This window comes from Hippopotamus amphibius, chromosome 3 (genome assembly GCF_030028045.1).
Source record: "Hippopotamus amphibius kiboko isolate mHipAmp2 chromosome 3, mHipAmp2.hap2, whole genome shotgun sequence".
NCBI classification, from domain to species: Eukaryota; Metazoa; Chordata; class Mammalia; order Artiodactyla; family Hippopotamidae; genus Hippopotamus; species Hippopotamus amphibius.
The window spans coordinates 58,346,120-58,373,460 of NC_080188.1; the positions used below are offsets into that span (position 1 = coordinate 58,346,120).

At 38.0% G+C, this 27,341-nt stretch overlaps 1 protein-coding gene across 8 annotated transcripts in view; it reads left to right on the forward strand.

Annotated features, from left to right (window-relative positions):
* HERC3 (HECT and RLD domain containing E3 ubiquitin protein ligase 3) overlaps nt 1-27,341 on the forward strand; it is a 121,220-nt gene that overhangs the window by 13,911 nt on the left and 79,968 nt on the right. The gene's annotated exons all lie outside the window — the stretch shown is intronic.

Consider the following 27,341-nt stretch of genomic DNA (forward strand, 5'->3'; position numbering starts at 1 on the left):
CAGCCCGAGTCTGCCTGCACACGGCCCAGCGCACAGCCACTCCCTCCTGGGAGGCAAGGCCAAGTGATGGCCAGGGACTTGAGCTAGAGGTGTGCCAAGAAGGCTTTCGGACTCGACCACGGAATCCAGCCCGTGCTTGTAATCTAAATTTGGAATAAGCCAGGCTCTAGTGTAAATTACAGTGGATTCCAGAAATTTCTGTTGCTGGTTAAGCTTGCCTGTTAATTATAAATTGCGTAGCAGCTGCGGAATAGTGCCTCATTGAATGGAAAGATTCTGTGGGTGGGCGCCTCCCTGTCTTTCTTTAATTTTTTCATTGGTAGGTGTGTTCTAAATCTGGGTGCCAGTGGGTTTATTTTTAATGAGTGGGAAAAAGAGAATGAGCTTGTTTTCTGTATGTGTTTATTGAGAACTGTGACCTGGGAGCTACTAGGCATGGAGGGGACGTCAGTGACAGAGGGACCCAGTTTTGTGTAGCCTGTGCTGGCTGAGCCTACAGGAATGCCATCCCTGAGTAACCCCTGTGGTCTTTGGGGAGGGAGCTTGAGAGAAGGCCACCTCCCTAGAGAGCTTGCTTCCGGGGGCAGTGGGCAGGTTTGCAATTTCAAGTCAACATCATTGCCCAGACCAAAGGATTCAGCAGTAGGAAGGGTGAAAAAAAGCAAGGGGAAGGAAAGGTGGGAGGAAGTGGTGACGTGGGGGTCGCACAAGAATGAAACTCTTCGATTTGAATGTGTGCCTTGAGTCTGTCCTGCCAATCTTGAAATATCACTATCTACACTCTGTCTCTAGCTGGCAAAGTAGCAAGTACCTGAATTCCTTTTTTTGGGGGGAATTCTGTACTTGCCACAGAGCAGTGATATAATGCCCTCCACAGTGATTTTAAAGGATTTCTTTTTTTTCCTCCTTGAAAACATCTGATAGTTGCCTCTTGCTCTTACTGCTTCTGAGGCTACTGTGGCTTTCCTTGTACTCAGCTTTTTCTCCTTCTTAGTACTGCCCTTACGTGACTAGTCGTGTATGTCTCTGTGGGTGGCACAGGGAGGTTGTTTGCAGGACACCTCAGATACTGAAACTCCTGCCTACTCAGGCCCAGATGTTTTCCCAGTGTGTCAGGCAGCCTAGGGTTCTAGCTTAGGTGTGTCCATTACTCATTCATTTGTGCTTTGGCCAAAGGTAGAAAGGCCTGTGGTTCCCAGAAGCATTTTTCATCAGCAGAATATCAAAGCCCCATGTAAACTCAATGTCCAGCTTTTAAAAAAAGCATTGGGTTATTGCTGTTTTTCACACTCCTCTCCTAGGAATTTTCTCTCCTTCATTCTCTCCCTCATATTGTGATATCAACCTTATCTCCTAAAAATCAGGGATAGTTTCAGTGCTTAGGATAATGTAGGTTGATTACCAATTTCCTCATGCTTTTGCCCATGAAGTCATCTCATAATTTCCTAAGACATACAGTCACAAGAGCTGCATTACAGAAGGACGTGTGTGCCTCCTTGTTTTTTTAAATAAAGCAAGTAAACAAAACATGAGTTTTTTTTTAAATAATGATTTTTTAAAATAAGTGATTAATCTATAACTGAACTTTAAGCAAATCTTGAAATATTGTATTAAAGTAAAATAGAAACTAGTTTCCCATAGAAAAAAATTCAAAAAATTTACCTCAATTTACCTTGCTTCTCTTATTCCCACCCATCCACGTTGTCAATACTACTCTTCTACTAAAGGGATAATTCTCCTTTTCCCATACGTACTCTGATTTCCCATATTGGAATTTTAGCATAAGCTAATCCTTGTGTTATCAGGGATGTTTGAATTTATGTAAGCCTCCTCTAACCTTTCTGCCTGTCTTGAGTAGGCAAGAACTGTGGTAGATACAGTTATTTAGCTTAATCTGACTGTGTTAAATTTTAAAAATTCTGCATAGACATCCAAGGAAACCTTTCCATAGCAAATCACAAGAGCAACAATTGATAAACGGACCAACATTTCTGCTGAAGGCTGTTTGATTCATACCTGTGATTGGTTTCTTTTACCTCCTCCAGAGTTAGTTTCTCTCTTTCTTGTAGGTAATTTAATCCAATTCACATTCACATTTTGTATTCAATCTAAGTATTTCCATAATGCCCATCACCATATGTAACAGCTCTCCCGCTGTTTGATAAATGAGGTTTATAAAGCAGAACATCTCAAAAGCCTCAATTCCCAGAGCTGTGGTTGCTGCTAACCCTGGTAGAAGTAACACTTTCAACCAGCTTATCAGGTTGCTCTAGGGCATCTGAAGGACGCAATAACTCTGTCATGTTAATCAGCTTTTGCCGAAAAGCAAACTAGCTGAGCTGAAAGGAAATAGAAGAAATCCCAAAATGACTTCCTAACATTGAAATGTGTGTTTCTATGGGCATAACTCTGATATAAAAGGCAGAAGGTACCATAGCAAATATTCAGATCTCAACGCTGCACTTGTTAGGGGCCCATCTCTTCCTTGTTAGAAATTCCAGGTAGGGGGTGTGGCCGGGAGGGGTGCTGCCCAGCCCTCTGAGAATGGTAGTCATCAAACCCCACAGGATGTGTTCACTGCTCTGATAGCTGAGTGGACAGCTTCCTGGTCCAGAGGTCTAGGGATCAGGAACAAATGTAATTTAATAATTTTATTTTTTGGTGTGGTTGATCAAAAGTTACTTTTCTCTGTCTGTACTACTCAGCCTACTATTTTTTAAAGACGTTTTGCATGTTTTATAGAATATATACTTATTAATGAACATATTCTTCAATGGCAGATGTTACTTGTGTTTTAAAAATTTGCAGTTTTCTTTTAAGTAATTAACAGTGGTTTGCATCATGATACAAGAGTCTCAGTTCATTTGTTAATTGTAAAAGTGGTTAACTATACATATTATAGGCTCTCTTCATCTCGTCGTGCTCAGCATTTTTAAGTGGATTAATCCTCATGATAGTCCTGTAAAGTAGGTCAGTATTATCCCAGGTATATGTAAAGGAGAAGAGGAAAGAGAGTTGAGTCTTGGTTGGGTACTGACAGTTTGGTTTTAATAACCCTAGAATTTTGTCCACGGACATCTTTTTAACTTCAGGCTGATCGGGAAGGCCCAATAGAATTTTATTTTTAAGATGTTTTTCTCATTTATATTCAATTCCCATTGAGTCCTTATAAAAGAAACAAAAAGATGTAAACTTGGCCACCAAGAAGCTTGTATTCTTTAGTTTACTGGTTGAATACCACATATGATCAAGGTGCTTTGATTAACAGTACAGAGAAGCAGTTCCCTTTCATCTTTAAAATCAATAGATGACTGTTTGTCAGCTTGCTGTTCTATGCTCTTTTGAGTACCAGATAATCTGGGGAAAAAAGAACACATGATAATTCACATCTCAGGCGGATACCTTTTGCCTCGCTATTTACCTCTTGTGCTTTGTTCTTTTATTTCCTTGAATTACTTCTCATTCAGTCATTGAGTCAGCAGATATTTATGGAATGATTAGACTCCTAGGTTCCACATTTGTTCTAGATACTGTCAGGAGACAACACCTTTAGCACCGAGCTGCCCTTTGGGAGTTTATAGGCCAGTTGGGAATAAGGTGTGGTCTGTGAAGTTTACATAATGCAGTTCACTCTGTGCTGAGCAAGTGATAAAAGTCCTAAGTGTGTCTAAATAAGAGTTATGGTGGAGAGTTAGGTCTGAGCCAGATCACCAACAGTGAGTGCTGAATTCTGATTTCTAAGAAATGTCATCTTTTCTACCCATACACATATAAGGTTCAAGTTTATCATAGGTTGGTTTGTTCAAGTTCAGAGAAGGGGCAACTTTGGTGATGGTGTCAGTGCTCCAGGGATGTTCCATGGTTTTAGTGAGTAAGTCCACCCTTGAATTTTTGTGTTGTGATGCTGATTTCGTTGTGTGGCAATTTTGATGAACTCTTGTCTAGCTTGGTGATCTGTGATCTTGACACATAGAGGATAGGTAAAATGTTTCTAAATTTGTCAGTCTGGATGGGGTATATCTAGTCAGCTGATATTTCACAGTGATTCAAGAACTACTGGAATCTTTGTCTTTCTGAGTAAATGCCGTTTGATAGCATGTAATATTGACATTTGTGGTAACTCTCCAACAGATACTGTCTCATGTCCTTACAGATTTTAAATCATTTTTTCTCTCATTATTCAGACATATTTTGCAATTTCAATTATGTATAATTATTAAATAACTCATAGCAATTGAAATTCTTATTGTGAATGATTTTAATTTAGAGGGTTAGCTAATTGTGCAAGCAGTATAATGAATAAGAGCATGGACTCTGGAGCCAGACTTATGGGTTGGGATCCTGGCTCTGCTCCTCACTCACTGTGTGACTCTGGGAAAGTTGCTTAACCTCTCTGTGTCTGAGTTCTCTTAGTTGTAAAATGTGGATCGTGTTAATATCTATCTATTAGGGTTGTTGTGAGGATGTCGTAAGTTGCATGTCAGGTGTTTGGAATAATGCGTGGCCCCGAGTAAGAAATTAGTGCTAGCTGCTATTACTGTGAGTAGTAGTAATTTGTCTTAACACTTCCTGTTACAATTTTTTGATCCTACTGTTCCAGAATATAAACAGATAATAAATCCATTACATGTATGTTATATTTATACATATATAAATAATTGTGTTAATCATTTTTATTGCTTCCCTTAACACTGTAGGGTCTGATGAATGGTATATACGTCCAGGGGAGGGAGATGATGCAGGCTATGGGCGTTAAGAGAAACTTCATACATTGTGCTTATTTTTATATTTTGAGTTTTAAAGGACAGTCTGTTTTTTATAGTTTCCATTTTTTGGTTCCTTTATCTTGTTGGTCCGAAGAAAAGTACCTTGCATATATTGGGAACTCTGTAAAAGCTGCTTATCCGCATATGGACATGCGCACATACAGCTGCTCTCTGCACTGTGGCCAACGTTGCCGCCAGCATTCTGGTCCAAATTTGCAAAGAAATGGGAAGCAAATGTGGCCACTGTGGACATTTTGGCACACCAAGGGCTACTTTGTGATGCTCCTAGAGGACATGAAGTGGTTTGGCAACACATGGCCAGGCGATTTGATCTAACCACAGGTTCAGAAAATAGACTGCAATGCATTGATGCCTGAGCCCAGCTGAATTTTGTGGGCAGTTACTTTAGGCTTCCAGTTAGCTTTGATGGGGGTGAATCTTTGGACAGGGATATACATGGCCTGAAAGAAGGTAGCTGGTTTTCTTTCTGCATTCTTCAGTGGCCCAAGAAGACATTACTCTGGAGTCTGAACCTATCTGATCCTGTCTGATCCTTGTTTCTTTTTTTTTTTTTAATGGGCCTGTAACAGGATGCTTGTAGCTGCAAGTCACACTACTAAACTGTGGCATGAACAATGAGTAAAATTTCTGAGCTCACTTAAGAAGTCCATAGAGAGGTATTTCTGGGATTGGTTAAACCAAGGGCACACTGACACCATCAAGCACCCAGGTGCTTCCCACTTTCCTATTCTGCCATCTTCAGTTTGTTGACTTTCTAACTTGGGCTTGTTCCCTTATGGTCACCAGGTGACTGACACAGCTCCAGACATCACATCCTCACACAGCTGTCTTCAAAGGCAGACAGGAAGGGTAGTTTCTTGTGTCCCGTTTCACAATGGGGAAACTCTCAGGAATCCCCAAACGTACATCTTCTTTAGTTTCATTGGCCAGGCCTGGGTTACATGCCTACCCTAGACCAGTCACTGGCATGCCTGAGAAGTGAAAGAAGAGTCATCTGATTGGCACAGTCAGGGCATATCTCCTAGGCGTGGGGAGGAGCCCAGCAGCCCTGCGGGTTCTGGTGCAAGGAAGAAGGGGGTGATGGCAGACAGTAAGTGATGCGTAGTGTCTGGTTTCATATTGTGTGCAAACTAATGTCTTTGAGTCACGGAGCCTGTATTTTGCTCCGTATTACGATCTATAGTTTGTTTTATGAACTCAACACTTTCACATCTGCTTTTAGAACAAAACTAATGGTTGTTATGAGGCAGTGACTTTCTCTGTAGTGTTTATGATATGATACACGATGTGGAATTGCATATTTCTTAAGGGTTAGTATCTTATTCACCTTTGTATCTTAGTGCAAAGCATAATGTGGTAGGCACATAGTGTAGGTAATGTGTTAAACATATAAAATGTCTCATGGATTTTATTATTTTGTGACTTTGCCATGCTCTATATGGGCTCTGGGAGATTGTTAGGGTTAGGTTAACAAAGCTTAGAGTGATCTGTGTTTAAAAAAAAAATCACTGAATTTTAAGGATGAAGGATAAAAGAGTGACTTGAATGGTGAAGATGTCCATTGGTGAGGCTTCACAGAACTCAACGTGGATTTGGTGCTACACAGCAGAAAAACTCCAGTGAGCGCTCTGGTAGACTCAGCAACTTCAGCTCAGTAGACCTTATCATTTTACCCATGTTTAGAAAGACGGCAAAGTTTACGAAAGTGGTCTAATCAGCAGCATCACCTGATCCATGAATCAGGCATTCATTTATTAGCGGTGCCTCCTCATTTGTCAAACTCATTAAAATCATGAAATGAAAACCCACCCTGAAGTACACCCTTTACAGTATCTCCCATCCCTTACTGCCACACCTTTCTGCAGCAATAAGTAAACTTCCAGGTGAGTATGACTATCCATTGGTTGATATGACTGATACAAATCTTCCAGTGTTAAGAGACCTTTTTTTTTCCTTCAGAATGTAGAGGTATGAGTTTCTGTATAAACAGGAGGTGGATGGATGGGAGCAGAGTTTTGTAGTGAAGCGGAGATTCCTTCTTCCTGCCAGTTCTCTAGCCCGCTAATGTGGTTGTAAGATTTGCTGGGCCCCATTTAAAGCCTGCATTTATTCTTTGAGTGCTTTACCGACAAGGGTCACGCTGCCACTATGCTGTTTTTTTTGTGGGTTGTTTTTTTTTTTTTTTGATGCCAGAAGTGGCCTGTTACATTGAGAGTGTTATTTTCTCCCTTGTGATATTTTTCTCTTTTGGTACTGTCAGCTATTGAAATGGAAACATTTGCAGTGGACTCAAGCTCTCAAAAGGAATATGATTTACCTCATTAAAATTTGAGTGTCTGAGAAGCACAGAGTGAGGTCTGGTCACAATAGCATCTCAGCCTGTTAACTTTTCCGGGGAATTGTTTGTACGGTTAGGAAGAGAGTTACAAGGCTCTTCTTCTCGTTTCAAAGTCATAATAGCTTGCAAGAGAGTCCTTACCAATGGAAAAACCCTGTTTCCCACTTCAGATGGGTTTGTGGTCCGTGTACTGTATCACGTGAAAGGAATCTTTTATTTATTGGTTTGGAAGTGGCTTCGTGCTGTGTGAACAGACGAATCCCGAGCAGATAGAGGGTGTGGATTGGACAGCAAGTTCTACATTCTACCTCTAGTCCGAGGCTGGTTGAACACAAAGTCAGAAGAAGGAGCATGGGAGGGTGGGACCATGATGCCCTTAGGCAGCAGATCGCCTGGCTTCCTTCAAGGAGGCAGAGGCACCTGGGCTAGGCCCAGCTGAAAGCAAGCATATCGGGAACCAGGAGGAGTAGCGTTCGGGCTGAGCTCACCAGCAGGCTCGACTGGAACGCCCCTTTCCCTGCATGTGAAGGAAAGAAGGCTGAGGTAATGGTGTTTTTAGTTCCTGTGAGGTAGCATATGATAGGGAGACCCCAAAGCAGCTAGTCTTGGGTGACAGTTGGAAGTTTTGTGATATCTTTATGTTAGCCCATGTTTTCCCCATCCTTCTGTTTCTCGTTCTTCACTGAAAGTAGCTTTTGAGGTAGAAAAGCTTTGGGGAATGCCTTTAGTGTGTGCAGTGTGGAGATGTGTGATGAAAAATACCTCGTCATTCTATTTCATGCTCTCCCATTGGTCACCGAGGGTGTAATTCAGTGGCTACATTCCTGTCTCCTTCTTTACTATTCAGATTCATCATAAAGCATTTCAAGTGGAGGGGAACTCACCTTTAGGTTTTGTACAGGTTTTGTAAATAGCTGCTTTTTCCCCCTTTTTTTCTTGTTTTTTTTTTTTTTTTTTTTGGCCATGCCCTGCAGCTTGTGGGATCTTAGTTCCCCAACCAGGAATTGAATCTGGGCCCTCGGCAGTGAAAGCGCTGAGTCCTAACCACTGGACCGCCAGGGAATTCCTGATACCTGCTTTTTATATATCTAAATTGACAAAATGTGATTAGGAGTGGGAAGGGGCGGGTCAGTGCCCAGAGAGCAATGAGCAATATTTCTTTTTTCCTCTGCCTTTTTTTTTTTTTTTTTACCTGTCTCTGTCTTTCTCTAGTGTGCGAGCACGCACACACACCACCAGACATAGGTTGAACGAGGGGAGAATGCCAGTTCATTTCACCCAGGGTTGGGCTGGACCCCTGACCTACAAGTTTCTTTCTCTTATCATTTCAGGAGCTCAAGAAAAACCAAACTCTTATTCCATCTCCTTACCGCCACCTCTTTGTTAAATCACTTTATGAATACCATTTAACTGCCCTGATTTAGGTACTTTGTGTCAGAAAACCACTGTTCGAAGTTTGTCCACAGTTTAAAGGAGCTGTTAACTTTGGCAGTGATGAGAAGACACATCTGTTGCAGGCAAAGAGAGCTGCCTTGAGACCTTAGAACTGATTCCCAAGGGTCTAGCCAGGAGAGCTTCAGGTTTTAGTGCATGTGGATGGAAACAACCAGTGAAAGCTTTGTGACAGGAGAGACTGGAGGGAGCCAAAGACTTCAAGAGAGATGAACCCTTTTCTGTTTTTTAAGTGCCTACCCTCTATCCCTTGCTCTGGATGGGCCATCACGGCGAGGCCAGAGCCACAAGTCAAGAAGAAGCCATGCTTCTGTCATCTGTCACTTTTACGGGTTTTCCCCTTCCCTTAATGCATTCTTGACTTTGAATGTTGTGTGTCACTGCTCTGTGTAATTTGCATATTTATATAAAGTACTAGGGTACTTTGACTTTCCTTCTTCAGGCTTTTATGCAGAATTTTTTTCTGGTCAGTATTGCGTGGCTGCGCTGGTAAGTCAGGCTTGTGATAACAGGCACTTACTATGTGGGAGAGAATGGTTTACTTAATGAATGCTGTTGATATAATTGGCTGTTCACCTCCAAACAAATCTAGACTCCCTGGCTCAGTCTGTATTCAAAAGTAACTTTAGATGTATGAAAGACACAGATGTAAAAAGTAAAACTACAAAAATAATAGGGGAATGTGTTTGGAACCTTGGGGCTTTTAAAGTGAGACAGGTGGTTCAGAAGCCATAAAGTAAATGATTGACAGATTTGCATGAACATAAAAATGTTTTCTATGATATAAGGCATTCATAAATGAAGCCAAATGATGAGTCACAGACAGGGAGGAATAATTGCCACAAACTACCAGATAAAGGTTTCATATTTCTAACATATCAGGGCATCTTCAAATTGAAAAGATAAGCACCCCTGTAATGAAATGGACGTTTTACAGAGGAGGGCTTGCAAATGGCCAATGAATATATGCAGATATATTCAGGAAAATTAAAATTCAAACAAGTGCCATTTTTTCAGCCATTTGGCAGAAAATTTAAGAGTAATAGCCACTGCTCACTGGTCTTGGAAATTGAACACTGTCATGCCCTGGTTGAGGAAGTGTGAGCTGCTATAATCTTTTTTTGCAAATTAATTGGCTGTTCTTAGTAGAATTTAAAATGATCATACCTTTTGAATCAGCAGTTCCATTTTTAGGAGGCTTCCTTACTCAAATAAAAATGTCACTATATAGCATAAGGAAATATTTCTAAGGATGCTTATTGCAGCAGTATTTTTAACGGCAAAATAGCAGAAACACCTTATCCTCTAGGGGGTAGGTTGGATTAAATATAATGGATAGTCACAAGATAAAGCTTTAAGTACCATCTCTATACTGTTGACTCACCATTTTTTTCCAGCCTCAACTGCACCGAATTCCAAGGTTGATGTCCACTTAAAATCTCCACTTGGACATATAATTGGCATCTTAAGTTTAACATATCCAAAGCCAAACCGATTTTTCTCCCTTAAGCCCATTCCTCACCGTGTTTTTCCATTTTTGTAAATGGCAGTTCCATTCTTCAGGTCTTGAGAGTCATCTTTGATTCCTGCTCCTTCCCCCTCCCCCCCTTTCACTACCCTGTGTATTTCCTACCCCTGCCCCTCCCCCAGCACCTGTTTATTTCTGTTCCCTGCTTTGTTTTTATTCATGGTGTCTCTGTGTGATATACATTCATATTCATTTATATCCTCTCTCTGTCTCTCTCCCTCTCATATTTGTTTAAGCTCCTTGAGGGTTAGGGCTTTGTTTAGTATCCCCAATACCTAGAGCAGTATATTTTTTTTTTTTTTTTTTTTTTTTTTTGGCACACGGGCTTAGTTGCTCCGCGGCATGTGGGATCTTCCTGGAGCTGGGATCGAACCCGTGACCTCTGCATTGGCAGGCGGATTCTTAACCACTGCGCCACCTAGGAAGCCCTAGAGCAGTATATTGTACGTAGTAAGTGCAACCTTTAGTCATTATTTTTTAAAGAAACGATTATATTGTGTAAAGAAACAAGTAGCTAGTTAAGGAGATTAGAATCCCTTTTTTGTACAAATAAAACCAAGCCCAAACTTTGTTTTGGTGAACTATGTACCTTTCGTTTTTCCTTCCCATGGCTGCTGTGTGGAATTCATTTCTAGACAGGCACACACAGCCCCAGCTGTCAGGCGTTTGCCTGGTGGCTGCCATGATCTGCGTTGTCTACACGTGTGAAGGAGCTGAGACAGAAAGGTCGCCCCTAGAAATCCTGCCTGCTCTCCTGCATCAGGTTTGCCGGATTTGCTTTTGGGGACTGAAGTATTTTTGTGGATCAGTTGCAAATACGAGGGTGAGTCAAAAACTATCCGCACTCTGCCTGCAGAATTTCTTCTACAGGCAGAGTGCGGATAATTTCACCCTCATATATTGTTGTTGCTAGGCACCTAAATACATTGAGCATGGATATCCTACAGTGTGTTAGTTCCCTTACCCAAATGCCTGAAGTTTCTTTTGTAATCCTAAAACTGTAAGTATTCCAGAATGGGAAGCCATATGATTACACCTGTAGTAGATAATTGCATGCCTGCTGACTAAAGTTCGGACCCATCCCCACCCTGAGATATTTGTTTTTTAATAATAACCTTATTGAGATATAATTCACATGTTAAACAGTTTACCCTCTTCACTGGTTTTTGTTATATTCATAGAATTGTACAATCAAGTTTAGAACACTTTCATCACTCCAAAAAGAAACCCCATACCCATTAGCAGTCACGCAGCTCTTTCCCCCCAACCCCTAGCCAACTGCTAATTTACTTTCTGTCTCTATAGATTTCCCTGTTCTGGACTTTTCATGTAAATAGAATCATACAATATGGGGTCCTTTGTAATTGGCTTCTTAATAGTGTAATGTTATCAAGGTTCATCAGTGTTGTAGCATATATCAGGACCTCATTCCTTTTTAATTGCCAAATAATATTCCATTGTATAAATATACCACATTTTGTTTATACTTTCATCAACTAGTTGTTGCTGTGTACATTTGCGTGTTTTGCAACATGTGTGTGTAAGTTTTTGTGTTGGTATATGTTTTCATTTCTGTTAGATACATACCTAGGAGTGCAATTGTTGGGTTATAGGGTAACTCTCTGTTTAACCTTTTGAGGTGCTGTAAACTATTTTCCAGAGTGGTTGCACCATTCTACATTTTTGCTGGTAGCATACGAGGGCCTAAGAGTTTTTTAAAAATGCATATCTGTTCCTAAGAGTGCCTACCTCATAGGGTTGTTGTGGAGTTAAATGAGATAAAACATAGAAAGCACTTAAAACAGTTCTTGGCACATGGGAAGCAGTCAATAAGTGCTGGCTGTTTTAGTATTACTGATGTGGTGGGTACTCCAGGTACGAGGGTGAGTCAAAAATTATCCGCACACTGGCTGTAGAATTTATAGAAGTTTTAATAAAACTGGAGTGTGGATAATTTCTGACTCACCTTCGTATATAACAAGTTCAGAATCAATGTGGTGTTTCCTGTTTTTTTAAATTGTAAAACATACATAACATGAATTTTACCACCGTAGCCATTTTTAAGTGTACAGTTTGGTGGTATTAAATACATTTATAATGTTGTGCTATCACCACCATTTATCTCCAAAACTCATTTTGTAAAACTGAATCAATAACTCCCCATTTCCTCCCTGCCCCCCTCAGCCCCAACCACCACTCTTTCTGTCTCTATGAATTTGACTTCTTTAACTACATACCTCATATAATCCATGTTGTAGCATGTGTCAGAAGTTCCTTTTTAAGGGTGAATAGTAGTCCAATCTGTGATATACTGCATTTTTAAAAACCATTCATTCATCAATGGACATTTGGGTTGCTTTTCTCCTTTTAGCTATTGTTAATAATACCTCCAAGAGCATGTGTATACAAATCTCTTGGAGACCCTGCTTTCATTTCTCTTGGGTATATACCTGGAGGTGGAATTGCCAGATTTTTAATTTGTGGGGGAACTGCTTTCCGGAGGGACTGTACCTTTTTACATTCTCACTGACAGTGCACAAGGATTCCGGTTACTCCACATCCTTACCAGTACTTAATAGTAGCTGTCTTAATGAATGTGAAGTGGTATTTCATTGTAGTTTTGATTTGCATTTCCCTAATGATTAGTGATGTTGAGAATCTTTTCATATGCTTATTGGCCATTTATATAAGTTCTTTGGAGAAATGTCTATTTAAGTCCCTTGCCAATTTTTGAATCGGTTGTTTGTGTTTTGGAAGTTCTTTATATTTTATTCCCTTATCAGATATGTGAGTTGGAAATATTTTCTCCCATACTGTGGGTTGCCTTTTTTACACTGTTGGTAGTATCTTTTGATGCACAGAATATTTAAATTTTAATGAAGTCCAGTTTGTTTTTTTCTTTGGTTGCCTGTGCCTTTGGAGTCCAAGAAATCGTTGCCAAATCCAGGGTTGTGAAGCTTTTCAATGCAGTATTTCTTAATATCAGAATCACCTGGGCAACTTAAAAAAAATACAGATCTCTGTTCTTCTCTAAATTTTCTGATTCTGAAAGTTGAGATGGACCCAGGTATATGTGTTGAGGAAAAAGTTTCCTAAAGGATTCTGCTGCTCATTTTCTGTTGTGAATCACTGCCTTAGAGACTCCACTCTGGGTGTTTACTTCTAGGAAGCTTTCCCTAGGCTGGTTTTATTACTCTTCCTTTGTCCTCGCATAATGTGCCTTACACATTTTTGTCTTTGGATTTACTTCATTATAATGTAATCTTTAAATCTGTTGTTATAGACTTTGGGTCACTTTGGATGGATAGATGAATGAATGAGTGAAAAACTAGCTGTTTATCGCTCAGGGCACATCTTGGATGTTACCTCTTCCAGGGAGCCTTTCCTACCTCTCTCCCCTCCACCACAGGCTGAATTAGATTCCTCTCACGTGCGCTGCTTTTAGCAGTCTGCACGTCTGTCTTTCATCACACTGTGTTGTAACTTCTGTTCATATGCCTTGTTTGCCTCTTTAGTCAGTGAACTTGAGTGCAGAACCAATCTTATTTTTTTTTGATGCTTAAAAATCTATAAAAAATCTTGTATATGATAAACTCATACTTTTTCTGGTATACTTTGCTTTTAACAGCTCTATTGAGGTATAATTTATATACAGTAGGATTCACCAATTTTAGGTGTACATTTTATTGAGTTGTGAAGTCACAGAGAATCAGGTGACCACCACTGCAGTCATGAAAGAAAACATTTTTTTTATCCACCAGAACTTCTCTTACACCCTTTGTAGTCTATTCCATCTTCATACCAACTACTTTCCCCATATCTACTTTTTGTCCCCATAGTTTTTTTTTTGTTTTTTTTTAATTTATTTTTGGCCGTGCTGCTTGGCATGTGGGATCTTAGTTCTCCAACCAGGGATCGAACCTGTGCCCCCCTGCAGTGGAAGCATGGAATTCTAACCTCTGGACTGCCAGGGAATTCCTGTCACCATAGTTTTGATACTTCTAGAATTTTTTTTTTATATATAAATGGAATCATGCATGAAGTAGTCTTTACTGTCTGGCTTAGAATAATGCTTTTGATAGTCTTTCTATATTGTTCTATGAGTAGCTTGTTTTTGTTTGCTATTATTCCATTTTATGGATATATCACATTGTTTATCCTTTAACCAGTTAATGGACACTTGGGTTTTTTCCAGATTTGGGGTATTTTGAGTAAAATTGCTATTAACATTTAAGTACAAGTCTTTGTGTGGGCATGTGTTTTCATTTTTCTCCAACAAATTCCTATAACCGGGATTGCTGGTTCATATGGTCAGTGTGTTTGACTTTATAAAAAACTGCCAGATTTCCAGTAACCATGCCATTTTACATTTATACCAGCAATTTATAAAAGTTATGGTTGCTCCCCATTCTCACCATCACTTGGTATTGTCAGTCTTTTAAATTTTAGCCATTCAAACTGATACATAATGGAATCTCCTTGTGGTTTTAATCTGCATTTTGCTAATGACTAATGATCTTCAGCAGCTTCTTACATGTTTGTCTTTAGTCATTCATATGTCTTATTTTTGGCAAAGTGTATACTCAGATATTTTGCCCATTAAAAAATCAAATTGCTTGTCTTATTTTTGAGATGTAATAGTTCTTTATATATTCAGTATACAAGTCTTTTATCAGAGATATATTTTGCAAATATTTTCTTTCAATCAGTGGTTTTCCTTTTCATTTTCTTAACAGTGTCTTTTGAAGAGCGAAAATTTTTATTTTGATGAAATCCAAGTATTAGTTTTAGCTTTTATGACTTAATGCCTTCTATGTCCTAAGAATTTTACCTAACTCAAGATTATGGTGATTTTTTTCTCCTAAGTTTTCTTATTCACATTTTATAGTTTATATCTTACTTTAGGCCTGTGATCCATTTTTTTGCATGTGAATATCCAGTTTTCAGTAACATCGTTGAAAAGACTTTATCCCCCACTGAATTACCTTGGCGCCTTTGAAAACCAGTGGGCCATATGTGTGGTGGTCTATCTCTAGACATTCTGTTCTTTTAATGTACATGTCTATCTAGATCTACACTATGTTGATTACTGTAGTCTTATATTAAATCTTTACAGTATGTAGTGCAATGGTATAAAGCCTCTAACTTTTTCTTTTTCAGAACTGTTTTGGCTATGCTAGGTCCTTGGCTTTTGCATATATATTTGAGAATCAGCTTTTCAGTTTCTACCAGAAAACCTACTGGGATTTTTATTAGTATTGCATTTAAATCTATAGATCAATTTGGGGAGGCTTGACATCTTAATGATATTGAATCCTATGATTTATGTACATGGTATATTCTCCATTTTGGGTTGTCTAATTTTTTTTAGCAATATTTTGTACTTCTCAGTGTACAGGTCTTGCACATAGTTTGTTCCTAAATTTATAGTTTTGTTTATGTTTTTTCTGTGTTGGGCGTTCATTGCTGCACATGGGCTTTCTCTAGTTGCAACGAGCAGGGGTTACCTTTTGTTGCCATGCACGAGCCTCTCATTGCAGTGGCTTTTCTCGTTGCAGAGCATGGGCTGTAGGCATGTCGGCTTTGGTAGTTGCAGCATGTGGGCTCAGTAGTTGTGGCTCTTGGACCCTAGAGGGAGGGGCCTTCAGTAGTTGTGGCTCAGGGGCTTAGTTGCTCCGAGGCATGTGGAATCTTCCTGGACCAGGATCGAACCCTCATCCCCTGCATTGGCAGGTGGTTTCTTAAGCACTGTGCTTACCAGGGAAGTCCCTATAATATTTTTGATGTTATTTTACATGGTATTTCTAATTTTTTTGTAGCTTATAGAAATATGGTTACTTATTTGTGTACTGATCTTGAATCACTTTGCTAAATTCTCTTAATAATTCTAGTTAGGTTTTTTTGTAGGCTCCTTAAGAATTTCTACATAAATGATGTCTATAAATCAAGTCAGTTTTATTTCTTAAATCTAATTAATTTATTTTACTGAATGAACTCTAGTACAGTGATGAATAGAGGTTGTAAAAAAGGACATCCTTACTTTGTTCCTGATTTTAGAGAGAAAGTATTAGTTTTCACCATTAAGTGTGATGTTAGTAGTGGGTTTTTCTTGAATGCCCTTTATCAAGTTGAGGAAGTTCTCTGGTATTTACTGATTTTGTAAAAAAATCACGAGTGTTGAATTTTGTTAAATGCTATTTTGAATCTGTTGAAGTGATTGTATTGGTTTTCTTTTTTTTTCTTTTTGTCTGTTAAGGTGGTGAAATACATTGATTATTTTTTAGTGTTAAACCAGCCTTGCACTCATGGAATAAATCCCGCTTTGTAATTTTTATATATTGCTGCTTTTGATTTCTAAAATTTGATAAAAATTTGTACGTTTATGTTCATAAGGATTAGTGTTTTCTTATAGTGCCTTTGGTTTTGTTATGTGGGTAATGCTAGCCTCATAAAATGAGTTGGGAAGTGTTCCCTCTTCTGTTTTCTGGAAGAGTTTGTCTATATTATGTATAGGTTTATTAGAGATTATTTTTTACTTAAATGGTTGGTAGGGTCACCAGTAAAGCCATCTGAGGCTACAGTTTTCTTTGTGTGGACATTTTTAAGTTGCAGTTTTAATTTTTAAAAAAGGTATAGGACTAATTACATTATCTGTTTCATTTTAGGTGAGTTTTCATGTCTGTCTTTCAAGGAATTTGTCCACTTCACTTAAGTTGTCAAATTTATTGGCAAAAAAAATAGTTCACAATATTCCCTTATTCTTTTCATGTCTCTAAGATCTCTTTTTCTGTTATAGGTAATTTGTGTCTTCTCTGTTTCCTAGTTAGACTGGCCAGGAGTTAATCTGTTTTATTAATATTTTCAAAGAAGTAGTTTTGGTTTCAGTGATTATTTTTAATCTTTTTTGGCTTTCTCTGTTTCATTGATTTGTACTTTTATATTATTTCCTTTTTACTTTGTGCTTAACATACAGCATTTTCTTCTAGTTTCTTAATGTATCATTAGGAATTTAAATCATTGATTTGCCACTTCTGTTTTAATAAGCAATTCATGCTAAAAATTTCCTTTAAGCATCACTTTACCTGTATTCCACAAATTTTAATTGGATTTTTAAATTTTTATTCAGTTAAAAATACTTTGTAATAATTTCTCATATGATTTCTTCTTTGACCCGTGGGTTATTTAGAAGTGTGTAGTTTAACATCCAAATATATAGTGATTTTACTGATATTTTTCAGTTAATGATTTCTACTGTAATACTCTGGTGCCAGAGTACATATTTTATGTGATTTCAGGGCTTTTAAATTTATTCAGATTTGTTTTATGGCCCAGAATATGGTCTGTCTTGGTAAATTCTCTGTGCGCAGTTGAGAAGGATGTTTATTTTGCTCGATGGATAGAGTGTTTTATAAATGTCAATTAGACAAGTTGGGTGATAATGTTGTTCAGATCTTCTGTGTATTGATTTTGTGTTTACTTGTTATATCAATTACTGAGAGAATAGTGTTAATCTTTGACTATCATTACTGATTTGCTTATTTCTTCTGGCTCTATCAGTTTTGCTGTATGTATTTTAAAGCTCTATTTCTAGGTATGTACACATTTAAGATTGTCAGATCTTTTTGATGAATTGCTCCTTTTAACATCATGAAATATCATTCTTTAACCCTAGTAATATTTATTGTTTTGAAATCTACCTTGGCTGGTATGATTATAGCAATTTCAGCTTTCTTTTGATTAGTGTTAGCATGGTATATCATTTTCCATCCATTTATTTTTTATTTTTCTGTGTGTTTATGTTTAAAGAGGTTTTTAAAAAAGACTGCATAGAGTTGGATCATGCACACCAATCTAATCTCTCTCTGTATTCTGGTTGGCAAGCTTATATACATGTTTTTAAAAGAAAATGGACAGAGGACTATGGTTCCGTAGCTGAGTGGATAGATCTCAGGACATGGATGTTTTGCCTGCTGTAATAAAAATTTACCCAATCCATAAACATTAGGTGGGGTTAACTATCTTTAGGAAGCCCCTCCAGAAGCATCTCATCTTGCATTGTGATTGCACAGAGACATTGTTGATAAGGTGGCATATAGTCTAAAATACTAAGTAATCTGCAGTCTTGGAAATGGTTTCCTGTTGCTACATCACATTGAATGAAAAAGATTTGAGTTGTTGAAAAAAGATGTGAGTAAGAGAGGGAAGTGGTAAAGAGTCCTTTTAAAAAAGCTTAAAAATTTTCCACATTACAAAAGTAATACATGTGTATTGCTTACAGTTTAAATACCCATAAGCAAGGAGAAGCAAATAAGAGTGTTTTACTCTTAATTCTACCACCCTGAACAAAAAATATCGTTATTACTGTGAAATATAGCCTTCCAGTATTTTTTAAACGGAGTAATTTTCAAAATGGAGTCACATCGTAATACTTTGTAACGCTTTCCCATTTAATATGTCATGAATGTTTTTCCACGGTGATGTTCACACTGATCTATATCAGTCTTTTTGATGTCTGCATATTTCAATTTATAGTGTATAATCCCAATTTATTTCTAATTTTTTTCTGTTAGTAGCAGTGCAGTATATAATATTTCCTTAGGATACATTTGTAGAAATTTGACTGTTGGATCAAGGAACATGCAAAATTCTAAAGCTTCTGGAATATTGTCAAAATGCTTGTCTTAAAGTTTGTACTGATTGGTAGTATACTGACATTAGGTGTCTACTATTTACTTTTTTGGGAGGTATAAATTGGACCTTTATTTTTTTCTAAAAGCTAATCAGCTTGCTATAATTTTGATTTAATCAAAGATTATTTTTACATTTACCACAGTTTAAATGGTGAGTAAAAAATAGAGACTTTTAACGCAGCCTCTTGGAAAAGTGGGGTGGAAAGTATTTTGTTGTGGTTGCACAGTTAAAACATGTCCGCTTCTCAGTGTATTTTATGATTTCTTATAGAGGTTTTTTTTTTTTTAAATTTTATTTTGGGTCATCCATGGGTTTTGGCTGCCTTGCACAGAGGCCAAAGTTAAAATCCTTGAGCACTAAGCAGGTAAAATAGTGCTAGTGTTAAGTGTAGTATGTGGCGAAAATTGGGAGGATGAGAATAAATGTTTGTGAGATAATAGGAAATATATATATATATTCCTGAAGCCACACAATGTGCCCCCCGGAAAAAAAAGATGCTCCTACTACTCTTATAACTTAGAAATTTACAAGGGTTTTAGGAGCCCTGTGCCAAGACATGGGAGTGGGGGGATTGGGTTTTCTTAGCAGTGTTCTGCTTATATTAGTGGATCTAATGCAGATTAATTTTTCTAAATGGATCTGTCTTGCAAGATTCTGTCACTTCTCTGATTCATGTATCTTTTGAAAATGTTTGTTTCTCCATTTCCCAGTAAAGACTGTTGATGCTTTGAAATACTCCTGAACTCCTCCAGTGATTTGAAGTAACTAGTTTGTTTTCCCCTCCTTTAATAGGAATTACAGCACCGTAATTTGTAATTTTTTGGCAGTCATTTGAGACATCTTAAAGCCTAACTTTGCATTTTGATATTAGACTTTTATATTCAACAGGTGTTTCCTAGCATTTCTTTAATGAGACAGCCTTCCTGGAGCTTACACTCTAATTCTTGCAGGTACTCAAGCAGGTGCTCTGGTACCTAAAAGTTTTGTGAAGGAGAGAGCATCCATGATAACCTGTGAGTTGAACTTTGAGGGCCTGTTAATATTTTGAGCTGAGGATTAAGATTTCAGTCTTCTTGGAGGGGTCTTGAATTATCAACTAGAGGACTTAGGCATTTAACTATACAGTGTTATATACACTGTATCACCACTGCAGTGGTTCCTTCTGCTTTTAGGATTCCCTCTATCAGAGCTGTCAGGTAGTTTTCTAGTTTACAATCTTTCTCTATTAAAATCCTTTTTACAGCATTAGGTTATGCCATAGTTGGCAGTTCTGAGTTCCTGAAAGTAACTGAGTCACTGACTGCAGCTGATTTTATTCTGATTAGTGAAGTGCATATGACTTAGAAACACGAAGTCTTCTACCCTCCCATTGCTTGTGGCAGGTCTCCATATGTTTTAAATGACTTAGTCAGTGATTTTGGTTTATTGCATCTAAAAGCATATGTGGTAAATTTAGATTTATGGCTTTAAAACATGTTTCATAGTGTATGTGTTTTCAGGCTTTGTATGTGAACATTAAAGCCCGATATTAAAGTCAACTGGCCCTGAACTGAGACCTGCTACTCTGAATTCTGTCGTAATTAATCTTTCTCTCTGATTCTTTAGTTGAAAATATTTGGTTTAATGATTGCTTAAACTTGGGCAGTCAAACATAGGATTAAGCAAATAAGCATTTGATATGCTCAGATGACTTAAATGAAGCACCAGCTGCTCAGAGATACTGCCTGCTGTTGGGAACCCACCTCTTAGCTTAAACACAATTGTAGTTAGAGCACTTGTGGGAGAGCTCTGCCTTTGATTTTTTTTTTTTAATTTTAAATTTTGCCAAGTGGAACAAAGACAGTTTGTGGACACACACACCTAGCAGGAAAAAAATATTATTTTAAATATCAGACTCTGGGTTTCCAGTTCCAGGCAGGAGAGAGTAAGCACATTCCTTCCTGAATGCAACTATAAAACCTGGATAGAATGCATGGAGCAGCTATTTGAGGACTCTGAAAGGCAAGTGATGGCAGGTGGATTGGGAAAGAAGACCAGAATTCAAAGTACCACTGAACTGGCAATGAGTTTACCATTTTTCCCCTCTGGTCATCCTGCCATTTGGCCCGGAGGCAAGCACAGCTGTGAAAGTACAGTATGTAGGCTGGAGAGCTAAAAAGGGAGCCCTGGGAAACCTGAAAGTATCTGAGAGATCTCAGAGAAAGAGGAGCTTGGGAAAGCAACTCCATATAGTTATCTGTGTACTCTTGCGCTCACCCCTGAGCTCTGTGTGTGGATCTGAGCCTACTTAGCATATAGGTGACTTTGAGGACTTACCTAAAAAATAGACCACTGTTCAAGTTTCAGACTGGTCACTATGTGGTACATGCAAGACACAAATCCTAATACCACACAAAGGCTTTGAAAATTAAAACAAAATTGTTAACATTCTCCAGAAGATTTACATAAGACCCAGAGTCTTATAATACTCAAAAAGTTTGTGATAGAATCATACTCAGCATATGAAAACCCAGGAAAGTCTCCACTAGCATGGGGAGAGACAACAGATGCTAATCCTGGAATGACATAGATGTTGGGGTTATCTGATGAAGACTTTATTTAAAGCAGCTATTGTACAAATGTTCCAACAAGCTGGCTCACACTGTTGTGAAACAAGTGGACAAATGAAATTATTTGCCAAGAAATAGATGCTATAAAGATGAACCAATACAATAATGAAAATGAAAAACTCACTGGATGGTTTCAATAGCAGAATGGAGGTGACAGAGGAAAGAATCAGTGAAGTTGAAGATAGATTAATAGAAATTATGCAAACTGAGTAACAAAGATTAAAAAGATTGAGAGAAAAAAACAGGATTTCAGGGGCTTGTGGGAAAAGAACAGAAGGTCTAACATTCCTGTCATTGGAATCCTAGCAGGAGAAGAGAAAGAATGTGATGCTGAGAATGATACGGCTGAAAATTTTCTAAATTTGGTGAAAGACATACACATACAGATTCGAGAAGTCAGTAAACCAAGCAAGATAAATCCAAAGAAATCCACACCAAAACAGGTCATAATCAAACTTCTGAAAACTAAACACAAATACATGAAAGCAGCCAAAGAAAAACAACATATTACTTATAGGGGAGTATAGATTTCACCCCAGAAACTCTGAAGGCCGTAAGTAGTACAGTGATTTTAAAGTGATGAAAGAAGAGAAGTCAACCCAGAATTCTGTATTGAGGAAAAAAAAAAAAAAAAGCCTTCATAAGTGAAGGTATAACAAAGTCATTTTTCAAGTGAAGGAAAAGGCAGAAAATTTACAGCCAGCACACCTGTACTAAATAATAAAAAGTTATTTGGACAGAAGGGAAATTGTACTAAAAGGAATATTGGAATATTGGTAATGAGGGAAAAGCAACAGAAATAGTATATATCTGAGTAAATATAGTAGACTATTCTCTTCTTGAATTCTTTAAAAATATTTTGATTGAAATAAAAAATTATAACCTTGTGATAGAGTTTTCAGTGTATGCAGATGTAATATTTAAGATTATTATAACTTAAAGGGGAGAGGGGTAAAGAGACCTATATTGTGGTACAGTTTCTAAATTCCACTTGAAATGGTATTGATTCTGATCAGACTTTTAAAAGCTAAATATTTATATTATTATCTCTGGAGCAGTCAAGTAACTATACAAAGGGATATAATAACACAGTACATTAAAATGGAAAACTAGAAAATGTTTCATGCAGAAGAAGGCAGGAATGAGGAAAATGAGCATTGAAAAACAGGGAAGAATCAGGAAGCAGATAATCACAAGGTAGAAAGCAAATCCAAACATATCAATAATTATATTAAATGTAAATAGTCTAAACAAAATAATGCAGATTATCATATTATATTTTAAAAATAACCCAACTGTCTATAGGAAGGTTAAAATACCCACTCCTGGATATTTACTCCAGATAAATGAAAACTTATTCTCACACAGTAACTTGTACACAAATGTTTATAGCATCTCTATTTATAATTGCTTAAAACTGGAAACAGTGGTTTGTGGTACAGCTATAATACAATGGAATACCACTCACTAATAAAAAGGAACAAATTTAATACATGTGAGAACTTGAATGAATCTCAGAGGCATTATATTGAGTGAAAGAGTCCAGTTTCAAAAGGTTAGATACTATATGATTTCCTTATGTGACAGCATTAAAAATATAAAACTATAGAGATAGCAGATCAGTAGTCACCAGGAGTTAGGGATGAGGAGAGAGTGTGACTAAAGGATAACACAAGGAACTTTTTGGGGTGATGGAACTGTTCTGTATCGTGATTGTGTCACTGGTTATATGTGCTTAAATGTATAGAATTGTACACTAAAACAGGTCAGTTTTACTGTATGATAATTAAAATAAATTTTTAAAAAAGTTGACTCTGATTTGAGTGCTTTGGCTCAGGAACAAGGCAGAATTCCTTCTGTGGAAGTAACTCTCTCTCTCTATTTTTTTTTTTTAGTTTTTTTTTTTTTTAATGTATTTTATTTCATTTGGCTGCGCCGGGTCTTAGTTGTGGCACGTGGATTCTTTTAGTTGTGGCATGTGGGATCTTTAGTTGCGGCATGTGGGATCTTTAGTTGCGGCATGTGGGATCTCGTTCCCTGACCAGGGGTCAAACCTGGGCTCCCTGCATTGGGAGCATGGAGTCTTAACCACTGGATCACCAGGGAAGTCCTGGAAGTAACTCTGTTTTGGGAGGAAGTGGTCACTTTAATTAAAGTGAGTTGTGTTATAGAGTTGAGATGCCACTAGGCATAGCCCAGATACCCCAAAATGGTTAGATGAAAATAATAAAGTAATTGGAATATGGCTTGGGAATAGGACCTTTCAGACACAGAAGCAAAAAAATGAGGGAGAATCTTGGCGAGTTGTGGGAAGCCAGGGACCCCCAGGAGGAAAGTTGGGCACTAGGAAATTCTCTTTGTTGGGATCTCCAGGGAACTTGGATTATATTCTGTTTTGAGTGGTTTGCTGAGATCAAGCTTATTTCCATTACGCCAAACCTTCAGTAAAAGTCTGCTGTGACCCTCAGACTAGGTTGATAGTACTTTGGAGAAAAACTGCCCAGGGTAGAGCAAAGTATAGCAGCAGGAGGCAAAATGTGAACTGGAGTGAGAGTTCAATGGGAAATGAAAGTCAGGGTTGGGGTGAATGTGAGGACTTGGAATCCACAGAATGGCAGCACAAAGTGCTGGATTTCCTACAGTGTGGCTCTGTCTTCTGTTTTCTACTGTTAAAACAAGTGTAATCTTAGGGTAGACAATTTGGGGCAACTCAGAAAGGAGACAGCTAAGTGATGAAAGCTTAATCCCTTTTGTCATACTAACTGCTGACACTTAATTTTGATTTTAGCTTTATGAAAAATTTAGTACCAAATATTGATCACTGATTTTGTATATGCTGTGTGTACTTTCCACCCAACTGTTCATGCTGTTCACTGCAAACTATTGGATATATTTCTCATCAGAACAGAGGAAAGAGTCTATTTCCCATTATCCATAAGTACTCCTCACTTTGTAGTTACTGTTACTGATTTAAAATCTGCCTAGTCCTGTTCCATGAGGGAGGGTAATACACACTTGTGGTTGTAGTAGGCTTGGAAGTCAGAAAGACCCGGGCTCCAGTCCTAGCTCCACCACTCATTAGTAAGTGAACCCTGGCCAGACTACACGCTTTTTCTCAGTTGGGGCTTATTAGAGAGTTGCAAGGATTAAGTTCATATCAGCAGCATGCATCTGCCTTCCAGGCTCACATCCTCCTCCTCTATTACCAACCTATGGTGGTCTACTGCCCAACTTAATATTAACTTGAAAATATATTAAAAAATTATGATGGGTTCAAAAGCCAAGTAGCAGTAATCCTAATAACGTCAGTGTAATTGAACTGCTGACTTGCTGTAAGCAGCATTCCACATTTGCCACTGTTCTGCCCTATTACCTTGGCTCGTTCAGAGTTGATGACCTTGCTGAAGACTTCTAAAGACCTTAAAGCGTTTCTATGAGAGGATCAGAGAAAAAACATACTTTTATCATCAAAAAGTGCCAAATATTTTCCTTAGTGTGTTTAATTATTTTAATGCGTGGGTTGAAGTTCTGTCATGATCTGCAAGATATAGCGTACAGTCTTGACAGAGACTACACGTGAAAATGTGCACTGCAGCCTGAAGGTTCCCAGCTGGGGAGGGGTTTATTGAGTGAGAAGTGTGAATGAAGCATTCCCAGTTGACCTAGGGAGTAGATTGTAGAAGAGGGATTCAAATGTCACTGTAGCAGATCCCTGGTATGAATCAGATGAGCTTAGTTTTCTGGCTAGGAGAAATAAAATGAGTTGGACTTCTTACAACTAGTGGTTTAATGCTCCACAAATCTTTGCTCTACTGCATGGTACCTCTGCCTTTGGGGCTGCAAGTTGTGTTGTGGTGGTGATGGGAGTTCCATGTCTGTTTTGTGGCTGATACATGATGGGACAGGAGTTGGTTTGCCTAGGGCTTGCCCAAACTGGGAATAAAAGGTAATTGGAATCTAGACGTGGCCTTTTGACACTACTCAGCTGTGGTAAACAAGATCGAGAGGGATGCTACTGACAGATTTTGAGGTGAGGAAATAGGTGGCAGATCAGATAGAGGGTGTTCTCTCAGACCGGGGAGAAACTTATCAGTGTCATGTAAGGCTGTGTACTAACATCCAGGCAGGAAAGGCTCATGGTTGGCATAGGAGCTCAGGAATTGGGGGACAGGTCTCAGTCCTAGCTGAGGTATCAGGCCAGGCATCCAGGTCCAGGAGAACATAAACGCTGCCCAAGTCCTAGAACTATGATACAAAGTAGAAGTTTGGTCCGAGGACTGAGAGTCTGATTCACCTGAGCTAGTTTGGTAGGAGTTTCTCAGTGTTCCAAAGTAAAGACAGGACTGTTCTTAGTGTGTGGGGCAAGGCTGAGTTGGGGGTTGGGGCCTAGTGGTGAGTAGAAGGTAAAGGAGATGGCATGGGAATGGCAGGAGTTAAAAATCGTTCAGAGGATTTCTCTGACATGAGCATGTTTTCATGCTTAATTTAAAAGAAAAATTCTTTTAAAGTAATGTTTATATCAACTCTGTTTAGGTTAAATAGCAGCTCCCTACCTCTTCTTTTGCCATCCTTGAGTCTCACTTGCAGAGGCTGTCACTTCCAATTCTGTTAGCTTTCTCTTTTGGTACTTACCTATATATTTCTAAATGACATGCTTATAATGCTATTTCTTGATTATTTTCAGTATTGCACATAATCTAGAGCCTTCACACTGGGGAAGATTAGCATGGTTTTATATTCTTCACCCACCCTTTCCTCTTTCTCACCTCTAGAGGCTCATCTTTTCCCAAATAGTTGATTTTTTAAATCAACTGACAATTAAAATTTTAACTATGTAAATAATATTTATTTGGTTATTATGATTTTATGTACCATAATTGCTCTTATTTCCTGTGAAACATTTAGTATTTCCTGAAGTTATTTCTTTTTTTTTTAAATTTGCATAGTAATATCTATTTTCTGACAGAACTGTAGAACTCATAACAAAGTAAATCAGATTGTATGCCATTTTTCACTTTGGAGACATCCCTCCAACTTTGCTCCATAGGCTGCTATATAGCTGTCTTGGAAATATTCTTCACCTTTTCCTAGGTGAGATTCCTATTTTCTGGATCCTGAATCTTCCTTTGTTTTGGAGGCATGATGTTAGGTAGGTAACTGAGAAAGGCAGCATGGGAGTTAAAATATTTTGAAAGCCTTACATTCCTTGTTCTTTTCCCCTTTCCTCTCATTTGATTCACGATTGGCTAGATGTGGAATTCTTGGTTGGAAATCGTTTTCCTTCAGAATTGTGAAGGCATTGCTTTGTTGTCTTTCTAGTTTACCATATTGGTTCTGAGAAATATGATGCCATTCTGATCCCTGTTCTATTGTAGGTAAACTGTTTTCCTTTCTAGAAACTTTTAGAATCTTTTTCTTTTTTGATGTTCTGAAATTTCAAGCTGAAGTGCTCTGAAGTAGGGTTTTTTTTAATATTTTTTTTCGAATCTTTAAAAAATTTTTTTTAAATTATTTTTATTGGAGTATTTATTGTATAAAGCGTATATTGCTTTACAATATCGTGTTAGTTTATATTGTGAAGTAGGTTTTTATCAGTGTTTATTCTGACGTTTCAGTTGATCCTTTCATTGTGAAACTCATGTCCTTCAGTTAAGAGCTATCTTCACATCTTTCTTCTTTGAAATTTTCTACTTTGAGTTTTTTCCATTCTCTTTTTAAAGTTCTAATTTTTCCATTGTTGGGCCTTTTGGACTGATTTCCTCATTTCTTTCTTTCTTTTTTTCTCCTCTGTTTTCCTTTCTGCCTTTTTGTTCTATTTCTTAGAAAATATCAATTCTTACAATTCTCCCATCCTGCTTTTGAAGGTTTTTCCTTTAAATTTATGCTGTCATGTTTTTATTTTCCAAGATAACTTTGTTTTTTGAATGTTGGAATGT